We start from the raw sequence: 17,609 nt of genomic DNA, 5'->3' as shown, positions 1-17,609 counted from the left end.
CGGTTGCTTAGTAATAAATAATAATAATAATTATAATTTTTTAGTTTGTGTGTTTGATATTAACATTATATTATGCAAATGTAAGTTATACAAAAAAGGAATACAATGTTTTGGTCCGATAGTTAATAGCCTAATAATTGAACCAGTTCTGGGAGGTAATCCGAGGTTAATTGATCACGTCATGTTCACGTCCATGCACAGTGTGTATTGAGTTTATTTAAAACATTTGGAAATGGGGCTGCCCTCAGTTGCCCATTCACTGTGTATAATCTATACCTTATTTCAGCCTTGTATGTGGAAAAAAAGAAAGCTGGACAACAGAGTTCTTCTGCTTCGTTCCTCTCACTGCATTTAAATGCATTCATTATATTACAGAGAAATATGTCCCGTAAAAGAAAAAGAGCACCAAGCCCAACCCAGAGGACCCTGCATAATATTTTATTTTAAATTCATATCTTTATGGAAAATCAATGTGTTTTTCTTCAATAGCTTCGAATTCATCCGACCCAGTGTCTCCAAATTATTTGTTCACACAAAATCCCTCAGATTTAGCCTCTTAATTTTCCCCTCAAAGTGCACCAGATTCATGAATTTTAACTTTAAAAAGGTAAAAAAATATATCTCCCAGAGAGGGCCCCCTAATCAAGTTCTGCTTAGGGCCCCATTAAGGCTTGGGCCGGCTCTGGATTCAAGGCCATGTTGAGTTAAACTGAGGTTTGTTTAAAGGCAACTTCATGGCAATATAAATAATTTTTACAGTCAACAGATTTTCTTATCTTATTCAAACCACTACAGTGTGTAGTGTTTAGTGTACAAGAGAGCAAATAAATAGAGTGAAAGTCAGGGTGTGGTATCATTGGTAACCGTCATTGTTTGTATAGCCTCTCCTCACAGAATTTTCTCAAGTGCTCCATCATCTCCAATCAAAGGAGATGAAGCCTCCATTAATAAATAATCAAACAAGTTCAAAAGTGTTAAGTTACCACAAAGGGAATCTTAATAGTAGCTCAGTTTGATCAGTTTTATTTCGGAGTTTGAGGGAAATTAAATAAATGCCGTATACAGTGCTGCTTGAAAGTTTGTGAACCCCTTGAGCATATTGGATTTTTTTTATGTTTAACCGTTATTAATTCATTTTTGTCAATACCAGTATTTTTTATATGAAATAACAGATGTTTATTTATCAATTCAACATTTTTCTTTTCCAGAAATCAATTGTTAAAAGAGATAAAACAAATTATTTGACAACTGTTGTATGTGCAAAAGTGTGTGAACCCTGAGCTACATTGCTTAAATCGAGCAGGTTAACACAATCAGGTGGGCCAAATTGATTGATGAAATAGACCAATGTAATGAGAGATCTTTAGGGAAGAAATTGGGTGGCACTAGATAAAACAGAGATAAAACCAGGTCAGTTTAGGCCCACCAAACTGAACCCATACAGGTCAGACATGCTAAAAGTGAAAAGAAATCTCAGAGTATCTCAGGAATAGAGTTTTGATGTTGCACTGGGGACAGCTATAAATTCATATAGAAAAAATTGAGCTCCATCGGTCCACCGTGAGGCAAATTATCTACAAATGGAGAGCTTTTAGAGTGACTTAACATCTGCCTAGAAGTGGACTTCCTTAAAAAATATCCTCAAGCGCCACAAGAAAAGTGATTTTTCAGGTAAAAGCCAACCCAAACATTACATCTGGAGATTTGCAGACAATTTGACACCACCATTCTTCACTTGGGAGAAGGTTCTCTTGGTGGTAGGCAGAGTTGCGTTTTTGCCCAAACATGGCGGTTTTGGTTGTGACCAAGCAGTTCAATATTTGACTAATCTGTCCACAGGATAAGACTTCAGGTATCTCCAGGTGCTCTCTGGCAAAGTTGTGACAAGCATTTAGCTTTTTTGAGAGGAGAGGCTTCTTCAGCAACCCTCCCATGAAAGCCATTTTGACTGAGTTTTCTTCTTATTGTGGAACCATGCACATCTGTCCCAGATGCCGCAAGAGAGGTCTGCAAATCACTAGATGTAATGTTTGGGTTGGCTTTTTTTTTAAACATATTTTTGGCATTTTTATGCTTTGTTGATAGTGTAGAGACAGAATTGAAATGGGGCAAAGAGGGGAGTGACACGCAGAGAACGACCGCGGGCTGGAATCGAAACCGGGTCCGCTGCTGGCCGAGGCCCATGGGGGGGACACCCTACCAACTGAGCCAAGGGCGCTCCCTTTGGGTTGGCTTTTAACTGAAAAATCACTTTTCTTGTGATGCTTGTGGATATTTTTGAAGGAAGTCTACTTCTAAGCAGATGTTTAGTCACTCTTAAAGCTCTCCATTTGTAGATGATTTGCCTCACGGTGGACCGATGGACCTCAAACTTTTTTTAAATTAATTTATAGCTGTCCCCAGACAAATGTGCAGCATCACAACTCTATTCCTGAGATCCTCAGAGATTTTTTTCCCTTTTAGCATGTCTGACCTGTATGGGTTCACTTTGGTGAGCCTAAACTGACCTGGTTTTATCTCTGTTTTATCTAGTGCCGCCAAATTTCTTCCCTAAAGATCTCTCACTACATTGGTCCATTTCATCACTCAATTTGGCCCATCTGATTGTGTTTACCTGCTCGATTTAAGCAATGCAGCTTAGGGTTCACAAACTTTTTCACATACAGTTGTCAAATAATTTGTTTTATCTCTTTTAACAATTGATTTCGGGAAAATAACATTTTTGAATTGATAAACAAACATCTGTTATTTCATATAAAAAATACTGGTATTGATAAAAATTAATTAATTATGGTTAAAATTAATAAAATTGCAAAAGGTTCAAGGGGTTCAAAAACTTTCAAGCAGCACTGTATATATTATATTTCCACAGATCAACTGTTGGCAATCAAGTATTCACATTAATGAACGGGTAGAGTTTTTCTCAAAATTAAATAAATAATGGAACTTTTTACACACTTAAAAGCTTGTGGCTTGTGGGCTGGACTGAAATTTCAGAGGCTATATACTGTACCATTTGCCTGGACAACCCAGGGCAGCACAATTGGTCTTAATGATCTTAACGCATTGCTCTTTTTGTACCTTTTTCTAGTAAGAAATTACACATCACAGGAAAACTCTGAATTACTATAATTTACTGTTGATCTCCCATTCCCTGGGAGAGAACATTGCCTCATTTACAGGTTGTGAAAAGAGTGGGACAAAATGGAACATGTCACGGTTCGCAGTTAAAGCCACTACAAGTAACATGGCACGTTTGCGTCCCCTTTGGACAAAAGCGGTAGTATTTTTACGACGTCCGCTGTCGCAAAGCTGTTTTCTAGCTCGTGCCAGGCGTGCGAGTGTGAACTGAGAAGGGCGCAATATAGTGCATGTCCGTGTGTTGAAAGTGTGAGGACTCTTTTCGGCTCCGTGAGAGTGGTTTTGACACTGCACATCAACTAATGCCAGTCAGTGCTACACACACCTGATTGCAATGAGTTGATGCAGCAGCGTCACCTAACTACTCTCTCTCACGGAGCTGAAAGATTACGTGTCCTCACAGAAAGCGAATGAACGAGAGACGGCAGTTAGTATGGATCACGATGAGTTAATGTGTTTGTGTTGTTGATGTAAATAATGACTATTTCAGATAATGGTTATCTGATGATGGTGAAGCAAAGCAAACTTTGTGTTAGTACCAACCGCTCATTCATTTAGGAGTAAACACTGCAGTCTAGTTTCGCTCTCGTGAAATTGTGTACACATTGCTTGGCAACGCCCTCGTCCCGCCCAAAGCCTATATCACTCTCCCTTTTAGCTTTTCTTCATTGCATTCTCTTTTTTTTCTTTGATGGTTCAGCCCCGTTATCAGTCATTATGACGACAAATAACTGTCTCAAACAAGGCTCCCACTCCCCTTCCCTCACCTGGAGGGATAGGCTTCTCAAATCGCGTTGCAGCGCCACACTGAAATCTGCGACCAATACGGATATGTGACCATAGAGCCTGCACGAGCGAACCGAAAATCAGACTGGGTGTGCGACCAGACCAAAAGCAGTAATAAAAACTATATAAAAACGTCTTTCTTTGCACTGATGGTCTCGTTTGCTGTTAAAGGTCATTTATGATTATCAGAGGAAACATGAGGCTGTTTAAAAGATATTTAAATGTTACTCGTAGCCGCTTTAACTGAGGATCCGATTTTCTTGTGAGGAAAGTTGGTTTATTCAGTTATGAGAATATACGTTAGAAAAATTTTAACTTATCTGACACACACACAAAGTAACATAGTCCACCTTTAAAAAATTAAATAAAAGATCAAGTCAACTTTTTCGATACAAAAAGTTAAATGTTGTTGTTTGACACGGATTCATGTGTTTTTCAAACTGATGCTATAATACACATTTTTGCCTACGGGTACAGCCTTTTATAGCTAACACCTCTGAGTACACCCGAATCTGCCAAACATTATAAAGAGAACTATTGGTAAATTGGTCCTTTGGAATTCCTCTCCAAACAGCAGGAAACATGTGTCCATCAAGAACTTCTCTCAAAGCACTGGCTCTATTTATTTTCCTTCCCTTGCCTTTTCTATCCCTTCTCTTCTCAAACCTTAAAGCCCCCTTGAAAGCCCAAAATAAAGAAAATGTCTGAAAACCAAGACAGCTTGTAACAATGCTTTCTTTTACAGCTCTGCCCCGTCCATTCCTTCAAACCATTACCCCCATGTCTGATAGTCCAGTCAGATAAAGAGGCTGAGGCTGAAGCGGTGATTATTACACAACATTGTTATCCCTATACCTCTTTGCTTTGCCCCTTTGTCCCAGGTGATGTGTTTATTCTTCCCATAGGCATGCTATATCTGCAGCTCACCCACACACAGTGAAAGGACAAGCTTGACAGGATCGGCCATATAGGGCAAGACAGCATGGCGATTTAATCCGTTTTCAGGTTGTTTCAAAGACACTGTAAGGTTTGAGGCAAAAAAAGACAAAATCAAGAGATGGACATACTGTATGTATATGGAGCCTGGGATTTTCCAGATGAATACACCTTTTTTCAGTATTTACAGTTGCTCAGAGGAACTTTCAGTTTTTGTTCATTCTTGCACCCCCTTTGGACAAAAGCGGTAGTGTTTTTTTTACTACGCCAGCTGTAGTTCCTGGATGAGCGTACCCATTACAAAGGCATTAAGAAAAACTACATAAAAATAGCATTCTTTGTACTGATGGTCTTGTTTGCTGCTTCATGTCATTCATGATGATCAGAGGAAGAAATAATTTTTTCTAATAATAGAATCATGTTTTAAATGCAGCTTACGCCAGATTTCAAATTGTTCACCTTATTAATTGGTGTCAAACTCCAGACTTCATCCACACTTCCTGTGAAGTGTTTAGCAGAAAATTATGCCTAAATCACTCAATCAACCTCAAATTCTTTCTACTTTAATCTGTGTGAAAAGAGGATGTTAGCTCCATGTGTGTCCATCACAGCAGCAGGTGTTATGTAACTCCACCTATCCACTCTTATGTAACCTGCCATAGCGCACTTTATAGAGCCTTAGCCTTTGATTAATATCACCCAGTGTGGTGCATCTGCAATATCTCCTTTCATAACATTTCGGGGGAACGAAAAATGGGACCTTGACGCCGGATGATTAAAAGAAGAAGTTCGGTCTTTCAAATAAAACCAATGGTGGATTCATTCATGGTTTTGTGCAGAGTGTGGGCGAGAGTGTGAGAATGGATCGCTCAGGAGTGCAGCTCAGCACATGGCTCCCCTGTGTGTGTGTGTGTGCGTGTGTGTGTGTGCGTGTGTGCGTGTGCGTGTGTGTGTGTGTGCGTGCGCGTGTGTGTGTGTGTGTTTGAATGTCTCCATTGTTGATTTTGGTCTAATTAACTTCAGGATTACAATAAAGTTGTCGAGGCTTTGTGTCCTTATCAGAGGGGATTATGTGTTCCTGTCTCGCTGCAGCTCTCTCCTCTTATGTGACATGTCTCCAGCTATTATTCTGTGAAGGAGCACATCCAACACATGAACTGAGATCTGATTGTCATTTCTCAGTTTTTTTAAAATCCCATATTGCTTTTGGGGATTATCCGAACAAGTCGTATTCATTCTACTCTCAACTTGATATGTTATTGAAATGTGCCAGAGCAGCCATGTTACATAGTGCACTTGCAACCCAGCTGATCAAATTAATTTTGACGTACTAGACATGCATGCACACACGCCATATACCAGGAAAAACAAATTGTACAACACCCCTTTAAAAAAGATAAGAAAAAGAGAACAATTAATGCCACTGTTTCGTCCTACGTGAAGTTGTCACGGCATTTTTGTCTAAGCACAAACTCAATCGCACAAACACAATTGCACAAACACCATCGTCTCATTCTACAGGGGATACAGCTGAAGAGTTTGTGGAGTTGTTTGAAACGCTCCCTTCCACATCCCTGCAATATCCCCATCGTGCGCATGCCGCCACACAGACACATTAACGCTGTGCTCGGCTGTAAATTGTGTTTAATTATAGCTCTGCGAGAAGTGGGGAGAAGCGTCTCCATCGGTCCATATAGCCCCCGGTATCTATCCAACATCCGGGTAGCCATGACAACAGCACAATCAAAAGACATCGACGCTGAATTGTGGATGTGTGCATTAGTCTGAAGTGGTGAAAATCATAAGTGGTTTCCCCTTATGGAAGGTGTGTGTGTGTGTGTGTGTGTGTAGATAGAGGGATATATCTGTATTATCTTCTTATGCTCCTTTTAACCATACACTACACATTAGTAATTCATGTCACACACAACTCTGTCTCTACTAGTGTAGAAATGGGGCAGAGAGGGGAGTGACATGCAGAGAGCGACTCTGGGGGGGACGCCCTACCAACTGAGCTAAGGGCGACACACCCTTTTCAAATGTGGATCTTTTTCTTATCAGAATTAATATTTGGGGGGTTGCCGAGGGTGACAGCGTAGCTGCCAGAGGTGATTTGAAAATGGCATCATCGAAGTGGAGAAGAAAAAAGGAAAAAAAATCAAATGCCATGAATTATATAGCAACAATGTTCCGTCCCCATCTCCTTGTAGGAGTGTGGAAGCATACTCCTTAACAGTATTTATTGGTTAATCTGAAAGAGAATACATTAGATGCCAAGCACAAACTTTTGTACACGTTACTATCCACTCTATCTTGTCTGCCGGAGTTGTAATTTTTTTTTATACATTTTGATGGTAAAGGTTATTGTGAAACCAGTTGATTGCATAGAGCCTTTTTGCTTGGGAAGCCACAGAGGACCCCAGGCTCTTTGTTTTGATGGTGGGGTTAAGTAGGAAACACTTCAAGAACCGCTTGCAATGTCCTCTTGTGGATACCATCCCCGACCCCCAGCAGTAGGGCTGTTAATCAGGGGGTGAGAGATAACTGTGGAAAGCACAGCACATTGATTGCAATGATTATGTTGCCCTTAAAGGGATAGTTCAGTATATTGGAGTTGTATGAGGTACTTGTGCAAAGTTACCCTGCTAGTCAGCATTGTACTGTTGCAAAGGGGACCAGCAGAATTTTGTTGTGTTGCCAAATATATGAATGCTTACCTAAAAAACTTGAAAAAATCCTAAATTTAGCATACAATTTAACAAATATTTGTATTTGAGGTAAGCATTTATATAGATGGCAAAAAAGATTTTTCTTCTGTTGGCCCCCTCTGCGACAGTACAATGCTGACTTCTGCTACAGCCACGTCTCACCCAAACTTCTTCAAATGCCTGCGCTGACCGCCATCTCCATAAGGTAACAGACTAACTATGCATGAGTACCTCATACAACCCCACTTAAAAAATACTGAATTATCCCTTTAAGGTCAAACTTGTTTTTTCAAACTGAATCTACAGTAAGAGAGAGTACCAGTTAGATAAATCAGCTAATCAAGGCTGGAATGTTTCCTGATCCATTCATCGTGTCCTCACAAGGCGTCTACACATTTTCCCGAAATAATGAATGGAGTAGAAATAAAACGCACACGATACTCCAATAAGACTCAGCATTTAGTGCCTGTCTATATGTAATCAATCCTCTCAACTGTGATAAGTTTTACATCTGGTATTCAACAAGGTCCCTCAGGGGAAATGGTCAATAACGTTTACCCCTTTGTCCTCGGGATAGAAGCTGGCTTTTTAAAAATTCAGCAGATGTATAGATTTCACTTAATGGATCTATGTATTGCTTCCACGAGTGCAGGGAAAGACATCCATCTTTGCACGCTTTGCGGTTTGAAATTATAAATCTTTAAACTGATAAGTATATGTCCAGAGTCCACAGTTTATTAAAGATGGTGTCAACGATTCTGGAGGAATATTTTACTAACTATCCGATACCCATCCTAGGCTCTGTTAACTGGTATGTAAACGATGTGGGCCCACCGTAGCTAGCAACATGCCATCTTGCAGACCCTAGGCTGTGAATGTACACTGTAATCTCTTTTCAGTGCCTGATAGTACGTACAGGTAAGCGGATCGTGAGGAGATATTCACTGATTTTGACAAGAGGTGATTTTGACAACAAGCGTTCTCCAGATTCACTGACTCCACCTTCGCTGCATATATGTTTGCCTGTTCTTAAGCCCGGTTCACACACACACTGTAGGAGAAGTACCGTGACACATCTGTGACATAACGGATACTCTGATTTATCACCACAATGTTCAAACAGCAGTGCACTGCGAAGGAAGCTTGTGGCATGACATGCATGCTTCCTCAAAGGTGTTATCCTATTAATCGACACGCGTGACGGGAGCCAGCACCTTCCGTCCGTCCTTTATGTATAATAGATGCAAGCTGTGCACACATATTAATATGAAGATAGCAGGCAACACATATTCTGGAGTAATTGGACCTTAAAAGTCAGACCACCTTTGAATGCCACGGCCTTACCGATACTAGGATTCATTGTTTCACGCTGAGAGAGTTAGATAAGAGAGGGCGGGAGAGAGAGAGAGAGACGCACACACACACACACACACCATCAGCAACAAATCTCCTGTGCAGCCATTCAATAATTGAACAGTAAACAACAGAGTATGAATGGCCATAATGTCAAAGGTCGTTAGTGTGGGTCTAAAGCGAAGGGATGCAAGATGTATGCTCTCATTAAGAGATAAAAATAGTCTTCTCTTGTTTAAAAGTTGGATTTAAAGGCTCAGACCGCCCGTCACGTCTGATTTAAGATTGTCTTGTAAGAGCAAATAAAGCAGAATTACTCTTTTGAATATAAAGATTACGTCTAGCCTTGCAACAGTAGTGGAATGTAGCCATAAGTATATTACTTAACTAAAGTGCTGTTGTTAAGAAAAAAGTTCAAGGTATGTGAACTATTGAGCATTTCCATGCAACTTTAAACTCTGCTACATCTCAGATGCAAATATTGTACTGCAAAATGAGGAATTTTGATTTTATACTTAAAGTAAATGTTACTGATTATACGTAATTGTATACTTTAGGTAAAGTCCTGAATGCAGGACTATAATTTGTAGTGGAGTATTTTCCCAATGGTGTATGCCTTTACTTAAGTAAAATATCTGAATACTCTTACTCTTTATTTCACCACTGTCACACATCTGCCATTACATTTCGAGGAGTTTGATTAGTCCAGTAATGGCATACAGTAATTGGATCTATGAATCCAGATGGCCCTGGTGGCCCAGACTCCAGTGTTAATGTGAATTATTAGTGACTGTAGTGAGCAGCCTCTGTTAAGATAATAACTTCACCTTAGGGGTCCTGAGTGGCAGCGAGGCAGAGGTAATTGTTACGAACATCCCAGTAAGGCGCTCTCAGCGTGATCTGTCACTGCTTACCAGAGTGCTTATAGTTTGTGTGTGTGTGTGGGCGGGGGGATGGGATGTGGGGGTGTGTGGGTGTGGGTGTCTGTGTGCCAGTGTACAGAGAAAAGATAAGGGAAAGATGTCTTGTGAATTCATACTAGTGTTCATTTTAGAATGGAGCGATATGAAGTTAGATCATCTTGTCCAGTCTTGGTATAGTTGGCATCAAATGAAAAGGTTTGTTAAAGTTCATTTTAGTTTGGTACGTGAGGGACAAGGATCAATCGATCAACTGAAAAACAAATGTTTTATTATAATCTTCTGGAAATGCACCTGTTGGAAGACGAAGAAGAAGAAGTGCTATAAAATAAATAACTGAATACATAGTCACCTCATCACTTGATATTGTGGAAAGGCTTGAGACAGTGGTGGACGAAGCCATCTTTAGTAACAAGCTTCTTGTCCTTGAAGTCCACCGTAACTTCTGTAAATTCTCAGAATGGGAGCAGTCAACAAGTGAGCGTTGCAATCTAGAACCCTCACCTCTAGTTGAAGCCAAAATACTCTTACCCTCTATATTACACACTACTGTACCTTTTAAGGAGCACAGCAACAAACAGCATGCAAAAAGACAATATTGCAAGACCAATGGCAGAACATGGACCAGCCAGATGCTACCAAAACAAAGTGTGTACAGACATCCAATTGATATTAAGATGTTTTAGTCTGTACCTAAGTGGTGGAATGACACAAAGCCAGACTGTTAGCAAAAATGCATCTCGTATATATGCACAGAACAGTAAAATACAACAGTACACCACAAGACGGTTTGATCAAGATGAATGAAGCTCTGCATTATGTCTCCGACACAGTCGTACTTCAGTTTAACTATCAAGCTATTCCCTCCTTAATTCCCCTAACATCCCACTTTAGAGTTCCATTAGAAAAACGATATGCAAACAAAAAAGCATAAAAACATCACATGAAGTAGAACATATTGCTTTCCCCTATATGCAAAGCTGCACACTGTACGGTAGCTACCAGCTAGGAATGTTTTGTGGTTAATACCCTACATGCACACAAATAAAAAAAGACGGAGCTCGACTCCAAAAGATTTATTATTTTGGATAAAACCATTTAATTGCATTCTGCGTTAGATAAAGTGTGTATGCCATAGAGTGGGCGTACAAATGGGATCCTCTTTTGGAGACATGCTGTGAAAAACAGCAGTTATGTGCAGACGACATAGAGAGAATGTATGGCCACTCTCATTATTTATATACAGTATAGGTAAACAGGGAAGGTATAAATATACAATTCTACATTGTTTTTTTTTTGGTTCATGCCACATGTGGAACTGATAGGACCGGTGCAGGTGGTTGTGAAAAATGTCTGACTGTTGTGTATGTGGATGCGGAAGCAGCCGTAGACCTGGGCAGTTAACCTTTAAATGGCCTAATTAAACTGCAGAGCCATTAGGAAATCCTGAAATTAAATCAGACCCGCTCCGTGAGGGGAATGAAAGATGTCTTCTTAACACTTAAACTGCAACTCAGACGTTTTTTGTTTTGTTACACAAGAGGCTATTAAATGTCTCATATTGTCTATGGGTGAATTAACATGGTGGGGATTCATCAACAGGACATCCTGCTGAAGCTCAGTGTGGGAAACCATGAACAGACATGGATTATTGCACGCATAATCTCAATATTTTTTTTGATTACAATGAATCGAAATGGTTCAAGGTGCTCCAAGGAACTTTCAGTTTTTGTACATCCTTGCACCCCTTTTGGACAAAAGCGGTAGTGTTTTTACTACTCCAGCTGTTGGTCCTTTGTGAGCGTACCCATGACAAAGGCAATAAGAAAAACTATAATAAAATAGCATTCTTTGCACTGATGGTCTCGTTTGCTGTTAAATCTAATTTATGATCATCAGAGGAAAAATGAGAATGTTTCAGAAATATTTAAAAGTTCCTCGTAGCAGATTCTTGCGGTGTGTTTCCATCCGATGGTTCGGGAGTAGTTTACACTTCTAATTCATATATTTTTTGGGGAGTTAGTTAGGCATATATTTGTTATAGTAATGTATACGCTGTTCATATTTGTACTGATCAACTTGAGGATTGCTGCTGAATTTCATACACTGTTGAATGACAATAATTCTGAAAATAACTTGTTGCTTGACTTGAGTCGCCAAATGAGCATGAGGAGACGCACATCAATCAGCATAATCACTCTTTGATATTTTGGTGTTCAAACAGCTCAGTGTCTTCTCAATTTAGAAAATATATAGATAAAAGAGAAAAGTGTATAAATATAAGAAAATAATCCCTGTCATGTTGCTAAATGGCTTTTAAAATCTGCCAAAGGGCTCACACAGCCAACCAGATTCCACCTTTAGCCGTTTCAAGTGTGAAGTGGGAATAATTAACACTAAACAATCTTTTTAGCAGCATGGTCTGGGGGCTGCCACAACAAATTGATCCGGCCGTACACATCACAGCCAGGGACAAACAGAGGCATGTCAAGAAAAACGCAAAGCTGCCACCAACGAGAAAGTGATCATACAACCAACACGGTAGTACTTGTACAAATGGTTATTTGGAGCAGAGTAGACGGACTTACCCCAACTGTTGAGGGGGGGAAGTAACATTTTATTTATATCGCACCTTTTAAAACCTGGGTTACAATGTGCTTCACAGGGTACATGGAGTAAAGTAAAAACAGACAAATATATCAATGTGAACGAACATATACAGAAATATTTTAATTTGTTTAGGTTATTCTCTTACTGATCTTATTTACAGCATACTACACATTTTTCTTATGCAAATAAAAAAAATTAATAAATTAAAATTAAGGAGAAGAAAACGTTGTATACACACAGTACACACACTATATACATAAAAGAAAAGGAGGACAAATATAATAATACAAAAAATTAAATAATTATAGAATAATATTAATAAAAATACTAATTATGAATACAGCAATATTAGCAATAGAAATTCAGTATAACAAATAAAAAAAACAGTAGTAATAAAACAAATAAAAAACTGTTAATAGTAGAAGCAACAACAATAATAAACACAACGGTAATGATAATAAAATAATAACGATAATACATTATAAATACTTACATCGTTTAGAAGTATGAAGGATAAAGGATATAAATTAGTTTTAAGGATTTTTTAAAATGATTGTACCAACTCTTAGTGCCTGACGTTCAAAAAGCTTCTTTTCCCAAAGTTGTGCTGATGCATACAGATTTTGTAATGATTCTCTCACCGCCTACAAAATAATCAATTACGCCTGTACTGTGTGTGTTGTGCTGGATGTGTGCTGTTTCAGGCAGCAGCGCAGTGTGCGGGAAGCCACCCATGTTCACTCGCAATGGCTCCCTTAATGTCAGCCAGTGTAACAAACCCATGCTCTGTAAAGCCTCTTGAAACCTGGTCCGAAAACAGTAAAAAATCAATATATGATTTTAAAGTTGGTTGTCTCAATAAGCTTTCACAAAAAATCTGATTCAAATCATGTTTAATTGATAGTATAAAACTTAGTTAAAAAAACAGCTTCTTAAACTAGACTTTTATCTTTAATTTGGATTGACAAATATGCCTAACTCTTTTTAGATGCTTACTATCATGCAACTGACTCCCCAAATTACCCCAAATTACACTGTTAAAAGGATTTTGTGGATTTCAGTTAACAAAGCTTCAAGCATGTCTATTGCAACAAGGCTCCTTGTATGCCATAGCAACAAAAAAACGCTGAAGATGATGAACACACTTTTCTTTTCAAAATTCAAATACATTTGTTTGTGTATGCAGATTAAAAATAGATATCATGCCGATGTTACAAATCTTGAAACCAAACAATATTTCTTCCAATATTTGCTCTGCCTGATAACTGATTGTGTAAACAGCAGAAAAAGACTGAACATTTTGTACCCTCTGCCACTCAGAGATATAAACACTTTCACAGTGTTGTCTTGGTGGCCAATCCATTGACATTGACCATATTTAGACTCTGTCCTATTGCAACCCAACAAAAATAAATTCAACCAAAGTTTAGAAATAAAAATATAACCTTCTTTAAACAATGTCACGCAAACAATTTAAATTTTGGTCTGTGTTTCTTTTAGGTTAAGCCTTGGGGTGGATTTTTAAAGTTTTGCCACATTGAAACCACTATTCTCAAACTTTTACAATCTTACAGGTGCTACGAGGAACTTTTAAATATTTCTGAAACTGTCTCACGTTTCCTCTGAGGATCATAACTTACTTTTAACGGCAAACCGTCAGTGCAAATAATGCAATTTTTATTTGGTTTTCTTGTTAATGCCTTTGTCATGAGTATGCTCATCAAGGAACAACAGCTGGCTTTTGTCCGAAGGGGCCGCTAGAATAAACAGAAACGGAAAGTTCCTCTGAGCACCTTTAATGTTAATCATATTTTAGAGCCATTAATTTGCTCGTGGACACTGAATGGTATTTGGTTTACGTCTCAATTAACTCTTAGTAAGTGCAAACATTTATGTAAATTGCAATTTTTTTAGTGCATGTTGGAAAGCAATTATAATGCCATGAGTTCTACAGGCATGAAATGTAAAACGATATCGCAAAAGCATACAGTAAGTTAAGTCAAGGTTTCTTTATTACACAATTTACACAAGGCACATCGGAATTCCTCTTTCCTCTAGGGCATCCTACCACCAGCTATCTAACAGTATGTCAGATAGCATGACACATTGATCCACACAATGATTCATATCATTACAAGTATTTAACCAAGAAGAAAAGTTTGAGTCGAATTTTCAGGTATCAATATCGATTATAATCCGCTGCCGTCAGAGTTTGATATCATCTCCATGAACATCTGTACAGGATAATTTAGTCTCCTGGGGACTAATTATTCCACAAATTGCCAAAGTACTATTATCTAATCAGTCATCTACAAATAGAATAATAATAACGGTGTCAAAGTGTTGGTGGGGAATTATATCAGATTGAGAATGTAAGAATTTAGAGAAGTAATTATCCATGAGACATGAAAAATGCCCGCACTTTGAATAAATTTGAATTCCTAAGTTGACTGATTAGAGAAAGAAAACACTCTAACAAGCCATCACATTTGCCTTCCAACACTTATATAAATCACCATTGCGAAAATAAAAGTTTACTTTTATCTGAAGCTGCTATGGTTAAAAACGTCTAAACACGACTTTATTTTTTTTTTAAGATAATGTTTTGTCATTTTCAAGCTTTATTAGATAGTACAGAGTTGAAATGGGGAGACAGAGAGAGAGGGGGATGACATGAAGTAAAGGTCCACGGGTCAGATTTGAACCCGCGACCACTGCAACGAGGCCTGAGCCAATATGGTACGCGCTCTATCCACTATGCCACCGGAGCACCCAAACACGACTTTCTTAAGGTTAAGAATGATTTTGATCGAAATGAAGCCAATATGGACCATCGCCGGGAAATGATCATTGTAAAGTATTTTCACGTGTTTGACCTAAAATTAGAATAAGCCATAAAGTTTACCCAAGTAATTGTGAAATCATGATTATAATGTAAATCAGTCCTGATGGAATGATTAAAAATCCACGAAAAACACAGTTGGTGTGGTTTGTCTTTGTGTTTGTTTGGGAGAAAATACCAACAGTGTGTAGCATTGGCATAATCATAGACTAACCGTTCATCAACTGGCGCTCTCTCATTGAATGGCTCCAATTAGTAACCTATAACTGCCATTTAAAATGCACTTTTAAACGGAGTTGATTTTCTGGCTTGGTGGCGGCAGCACAAATGCTGTTTCATTCTCTCCCTACCATGCTTCTCTCTAGACACAAACACAATGTTCCAGACAGTTGAGTGACAACAGCAGGTATGGTTGTCTGGGACAGAGAAACCATTTTCAATTCAAGACCCTCATTTTAGAAGATGTTGGCCTGTCATAGGACCAAAAAAAAGTTGTGCTAATACACAAAAACACTTGACAAAAGGTTGATTTAATGTTTTGAATTGAATCTGGTATGGATATTATAAATTACTGAAAAATGCCACAGGAGGATCCAGGCAGATTTTTTTAAATTGTCCGTCCATATGTAAAAACCTATTTCCTATGGTCCTATCAAATGATTACATTATAGCCCATTCATTGCCCAGACTGCCAAACTGCTGTCTGTGGGCATATGTGGTTCATATCTGTTGCATGATTCTTTTTAACGTAGCTCCAATTCTCCAAGCACAGCAGTTGATTATTTCGGCCCAGCTGTTGCTTAATGCCCAATTCTGGAAGTCTCCCAAATGGCTTTCCGGGTTTTGGGCTTCATTGACTTAGCACAGCTTTTGGGTACGATGCTCCAAAAATATGATACATCACTCTTGGGGGAGAGACTGGGAACAGTTTTTAACAAAGGATAATACTCTCCAATCAGTAACAAGCCAGAGTGGACACAAGTGAAGACGTTGGACTGTGTGCATGTGCAATTGTGTATTTCTGAACCATCTGGTACCTCACACTGTTTCAGAAATAAAAGTTAGCTAGCAGCTTTATGAGGCTCGACTGCCCAATTAAAGACAACCTACATAGATAAGAGTATTATTGGACAAATTGAAAGTTTGATTTTCTCTTGATGAAGATTCTGAGTAGACCAAAGAATGTCTGTTTAAAATCCATCCAGTTGCTGTCGAGCATTATTACAACTTTTGATGAGAAATGAGACCAAAGTATATGCATAATGTTTTTGAGACTTAAAATGAGTTTCGGATTATACTTCCTATGATTATACTTTATTTTATGTTGACCCCCCCCCCCCCCCCCCCCCTCTGATTGGACAATGAAAATGTTTTTTTCTTTACTTTTTCCAAGTTCATACTTTTCTTTTACATCTTTTCTGTACTGAAGTAACCATGGTTCTAAATGTTTTCTCAGCTATATGTGTCACTCTTTTATCGCAGAAGTTGCTGTCCTCTGTTTTTCAACCACAATTTCCAGTTCCCTTAGCTACAGTGTTGTGCCTCTTCCACAGACATGGAGTGTACAAGGTAAATTATATAAATTACCAGCTAAATAGGCCAGATACGGATTCGGCTCCTGCAGTGGAGGTAACAATGTTATCTTTGTCATGAGAGTCACGAAAAGATCCTTGAATTTTTTTCAAGCCTTCTTCGTTTTTTCTTATGTAAGATTTATTTTTATGCAGTGGCTGTTTTAAAAGGTGCTACAAGGAACATTTAATTGTTTCTGAAACAGTCACATTTTTCCTCTGATGATCATAAATTACAGCAAACGAGACCATCAAGTGCAAAGAATGGTATTTTTATCAAGTTTTTTTTCTTTTTTTTTGTAAAAACACTACCACTTTTGTCCAAAGGGGGTGAAAGAATTAACAAAAAACTAAAGGTGTAAAATGTTTCAATGTTGATGTTATGTTTATGAAGTTAAGTTAAAGGAAGTTTCTCTCTCAGTGTCTTGGTGATATTTTTTCTTTTAGCAAGACAATAAGACAGTTTTCTTCTTTCTTTATATGCCTATTTAAATCAAAGCAGTCTGAATAATCACACTTTGCAATAATAAAAACCAATTTAATATGGCATTGATGTGTTAACAGAGCCTTTTTTCACAAGGCAAGGGTAATTAGAATTTAGAGCTAATCCTTCAATATTGTTTTTATACTTTTAACATGTCTGTGTTATTGAAAAAGAAAGACACATTATGTAAGCAACAGTGAAAGATGAAGAGTAGGCTACAAGCTGTGAGCAATCACACAGTACAAGCCTTAAGTAGGC

This window comes from Ammodytes marinus (assembly GCF_949987685.1).
Source record: "Ammodytes marinus genome assembly, chromosome: 22".
Classification (NCBI taxonomy): domain Eukaryota; kingdom Metazoa; phylum Chordata; class Actinopteri; order Uranoscopiformes; family Ammodytidae; genus Ammodytes; species Ammodytes marinus.
Note: the sequence above shows the minus strand (reverse complement) of the source record.